Raw genomic sequence first — 5,143 nt, 5'->3', positions numbered from 1 at the left:
CAGAGTCACAGCCAGGTCAGCATCCCTGTGGGTCCCCAGTCCACTGGGGGGCGTCCCCACACTGACCACTGGCCAGATCTGCCCACGCTTGACCTGTGTGCACACAATGACCTCACACCTTCTTCCTGCGTCCTCAGGGCCTCAGAGCAGTACGAGTTTCGCTTTCTCTCCACCAGGGTTTTCCACCCCACGCCCTGCTCTCTGTGCACATTCTCATTAACCCCCTCCCTTGTCCCCCCACCCACCCCGTTCCATCCTCCCTACAGCCTTGTGACATGAGGACCAACTCTGAGAGGTAGTGAATGCTGGGCTGTGCCCCCACACTCGGCGACAGAGCCACCTGGGAATGAGCAGAGGAGCCAGGGGCCCAAGCATGGTGCCTCTTCCCGGTCCGTGAGTTCAGCTGGAGGCCCATGTGCCCCAGACATTGGGAATTTATGACTCCCTGAGGGAGGCTGAACTCTGACCCCCAGAGAGCACAGTGCTGACACCAAAAGCTGCCATTTCTGACACATGAAAGGTGAAGGCTCCTCGGAATCCCTCAATAATAACAATTATAATAACTTTTATTGGGCGGCCTGCTGGCTCAGTTGGTTGAGCGTCTGCCTTTGGCTCAGGTCATGATCAAGGGTCCTGGGATGGAGCCCGCGCATTGGGCTCCCTGCTCAGCAGGGAGTCTGCTTCTCCCTCTCCCTCTGCCCTTACTTGTGCTCTCTCTCTCTGTCAAATAAATAAAATCTTAAAATAATTATCATATCAGTTGTCAACACTTTACAGGTCTTAACTTGTTTCCTTCTCTGAAAAGCCCTATGATGTAAGTGGTTTTATTGTTCCCATTTTGCAGATGGGGACACTGAGGAACAGAGAGGTGAAGAGACCTGTATAAGGTCACACAGCAGGTCAGAGGCAGACCAGAGGATTTGGTCCCACACTTGGCAAAAGTGAGTGGAGGAGGCAAGGCTGTGGTGCCTGTTCCTGCTGGAGCCTGCATTCCCCCAGTGCAGCAGGGCCAAGCCCCTCCTCACCAGCCCTGGTCGAGGCCCGAGTCACAGAAGCCTGAAAGCCTTGGCACTTACCTTCCATCTGACAGGTCAGCCCTTGACAGCTTCCCTAGTATGTGCGCATGCCATCTCTGCTTGCCCACCCCCCAGTAACGAGGGGCTCACTCCTTTCTGGCCACCCGTGCTTTCCCTGCTCTGCTCCGCCCAAGAGAAACATCTTCTTCCTCACCTTATGAATCCAACACCCATGGGCTCTTGACCTGCCCTGTGGATCCCCAGACCTTCCTCTTCCTCCTGCTTTGGGGCAACACCAAGGCCCTCTGACCTCTACAGACCCAGTAGGCTTTGCTGAACTCCAGAGTCTGTGACTGTGGGCCCAAGGGGCTCTAAGGGTGGTTGGGGAAATTAAAATGAAGACAGGGCTACAACCACCTGTGTGTGTGTGCTGGTGGGAAGAAGTGGTGGCTTCAAGGATCTGCTTCCACCCAGCCTCCCCACCTTTGCCCTCATAGTGAGGCCAGCCCAGTGCACGGTTTCCAGGGTCTGGCCCTTTTAAATTTAGCTGCAGGAAAAAGCAATTTGTGCAGGCCTGGAACGCAGAGACAATTAGCAACAGGAAAAAGTCATCCGAGGGGAGTTTTCAATGAATTATGGAGGCATTGTTCCTGCGCCCAAGGAGCCAGGGCTGCTGCTGGTCCAGGCCTCACTGACCCAGCCCAGGCCTTTGGGGCCAAACATTGCCTGGAGCTGCGTCAGGACTACACAATGTGGGCGTCTGAAGGCCAGGGGGGGAAAAAAAAAGGCAGAGGAAGAAAAATACTGGAAATTCCCTGTGTCCCAGCAATGGAAGAGCCCTTCTTGAAAATCAACAGCAAGGGAAAGGTTGCTGCCCGCCCAGGCAGGGGGACTCGGGGAGCGGGAGGAAGTCGCAAGTGATATTTTGAGATATTTGCAGACTGATGTGAGGCCGGTTGATTTTCCAAAACATGAGGACCTCATGCTGGGGGCAGAGCTGAGGCTGGACAGGCCTGGCCGGAGGTGGGGCTGGGGCTCAGGATGGGCCAGGATGAGGACATAAACAGAAGCTGACCCAGTTGGAGAGCTCTAGAGTCCCAGCTGGCTGACTTACACGCCCCTAGAAGATCTGGAAGGCCCAGGGGGGTCTCTTGTAGATCCAAAGGCCCTTCCAGACCTCATCTTGATGAGAGGACCATGGATGAACATTGGGATTCCCTGCACAGAAAGCCTGCTAGGTGGCTGTCAGATTCTGCTTGCTCACCTCTCCCAATGGGGAGCTCACTACCATTTTCTGCACAGCTTGGACTGGGAAAACAATAAGAATGCCTCAGAAAGGATTAGTGATAAACCAAAATCTGTGCTCACGGAGCTGTCATTCTAGAGTGGAGATCCAGACGGGCACATAATTAGTAACATGTAGAGTATGTTAGAAATTGCAAACACTACAAGAAGATAAAGCAGGGAAAGGAGGAGGAAGTGGTTGGGAAATAATTCTAAAAATAAGGAGCTAAGGAAAGAACTTCTCTTCACTCTCAGCTGGGACCCAACTCCCTGGCATCTCTGTAGGGCCTTGCTCCTCCTCCAGGGCCCATGGCTCATTTGCTCCCCTGTCCTGGAATAGCCCTGCTCTTCCAGGCTGAGCGGGGCCTGCTCCTCATGGGGAAGAGACTCCAGCCCCCTCCTTGTACGTCTCTAGCAGCTCAGAGCTGAACGCCTTTCCCAGAGGTAGACAGAACATTTTAAACCCTCCGTCTCTATGAATGCACCTAAGGTCCCAATTTAGCTGTTTCAGCAGCTGTAGCCCACTGTCACCTCCTGCTGGGCTCACCGACCTCCATGCCCCGTGTGGTCCCCCAGCCCTGCGCCCCCCTCCTAGGGTAAGGTGGGTTTGCAGACCCTAGAACAAGAATTTGCATTTATTCCTGGTGTTGCATCTCGTGGGATTCTGTCCAGGCAGTTGGCAGAGATCTTCGTGGCCCAGAAATGGATCACATATGAGACAGACAAAGAGTTAATATTAATGTCCAATGAGTGCCTGAGAACCTCTAAGAAAAAACACACAATAAGAATAGAGAAATGTGGGCAAACAATACCGTCAGGCAATTCGCTGCAAAGATGCAAATGGCCAATAAACAGACGAAAAGACGCTCAGCCTCTCAGGCAGTTGTGGAAATACAAACGAAAAGAACAAGGAGATGTTCTTTTTCTCCCATCAGATTGGAAAAATAATATTAAATATGGATGACAGCCAGGGCCAGCGAGGAGGGGGGCAGTCACGCAGTTTTGACACTGCTGGTGGGAGGGTAAGCCGCCACAATCTTTTGGGACAGAGATCTGCAGTTTCTATTAAAGTTTAAAATGTGGATGGCCTTTGATCCTGCAAGTCCATTGTGGAAAATTTATCCTGCAAAACCACAGAGACACATAGGGTGATCCATTAAGGAGGTTTCCTGCAAAAAGAAAAAAAGAGGGAAAAAAAAAAGAATGTAGTAAGTGTTGATCACTAGGACAATGATTGAATGAATTTGGGGACATTTATTCTATAAAATATTAGGCAGCTCCTAAAAATAATCAGGTCTGTATGTACATCCATAGATGTGGATGAATCTGGAACTGTATTTAGGATATGTTATTAGACAAAAACCAAGTTGCAAAGTCAGGCATGTTGCGTGATCTTATTTTTGTAAATACAACTGAAGAAGTAAGCCAGAAAGAAATATTTACCAAAATGCTAATGTCGGTTACCACAGGACAAGAGATTGCTAGCGGCAGCATGAGTAGATTTTTTTAATGTCATTTCTGTATTGTTCGACTTTAACCTTAAGTTTTCATAGCTGTAATAATTTATTTTTTTATTTTTTTGTAATGATTTTTAAGGAGCAAATACTTTTTCCAAAAAGTCATTGCTAAGTTGTCATTATTGGAGATCTGTCATGTTGTCATCATGAACAAATGACAGAAGGGTGGATGGAAACCCTCTGCTGAGCTGGGGGAGGGTCCAGCTTGCCGTGGACCCCCTTCTGGGGGCTTCCAAGGGATATTCATGAGTCTACTTCCCTTCTCATCCTCACACTAGCAGCAAGGTCATTGCTTACTAAGCCTCGTGGGTGCCCCCTGTCTCAGTTTCCCATATCTACCTCTCGTAGTTTCATCCTACCTTTGCTGTCCCATGAGTGGCACTGGTTCTAGAAATTGCAGAAGGAACTGGGCAGAGTTTCCTAATTTTGGTCAAAGATGGGGGGGCGCGCATATAGTACCAAGTCTAGGCCCAGGACAGGTTTCCATCTTGCATGCCAGGTCTGGACAGTGCCAGAGGCTGCTAGACAGAAAGGAACCCAGAGGCCGCTTCTAGGTTCATTGGGTGAGAGTGTTGTGTTGTTTAGGGACATCTGCTCTCAGCAAGGGAGGTGACTGGGAATACCTCAGTTCCTGCACAGCCATGCTTGCTCTGGACCAGTGATTCCCAGTGTGCAACACACAGAAAAATCACTGAGGATCTTAACGGGCAGATTCAGGACCCACAGATCTGGGGTGGGGCCAAGGACTCTATTTTTAGCAAGCTGCTGGGGGGATACCAATGCTGCAGTTCTGAGAACTGCCCTTTGAGGAGCATGGGGCGAGGATATTTGAGATCTCCATTCACCTCTCCATCTGTTCTTCCTTAAGGTGTCACGCACTTGCAGACAGAACTGATCAGCCCCTCCCACCCCCCAGCACTTTCTATACGTGTCACATCATATGGCTCTTGGAACAGCCCAAGTTACCATTCTCTTCCCTGACAGGTGAGGAACTGGAGGTCTGCGGGGAAAGGACTGGCCGGCAGCTCCCCAGCTGTGAGTGGCAGAGGTCCACCTGATGACAAACCATCACCGACCTCCCTCACCCCCAACCATCTCTTCTCAGGAGCCAGAAAGCATCCAGAAAGACCCTGCTGCTCTGCCCAAAGCGCTATGTTCACAGCCATAAATAAGGCCTGGGCCAGCCTGGCCCCTCCTCCTCCCTGGGCCACATCTCACAGCAGGCCCGGTCTGGGGCAGCCGTGGAGGGAAAGGAGGCTCTCTGACAGCGTGAATTATGGGCTCCTGGAAGCCCATTAGTCACCCAAGCGAGAGAAGTTAACTCCA

This window comes from Enhydra lutris, unplaced genomic scaffold (assembly GCF_002288905.1).
Source record: "Enhydra lutris kenyoni isolate GAN:26980312 unplaced genomic scaffold, ASM228890v2 scaffoldscaffold10, whole genome shotgun sequence".
NCBI classification, from domain to species: domain Eukaryota; kingdom Metazoa; phylum Chordata; class Mammalia; order Carnivora; family Mustelidae; genus Enhydra; species Enhydra lutris.
The sequence above is the reverse complement of the archived record's forward strand: the minus strand, read 5'-3'. Positions refer to the sequence as shown.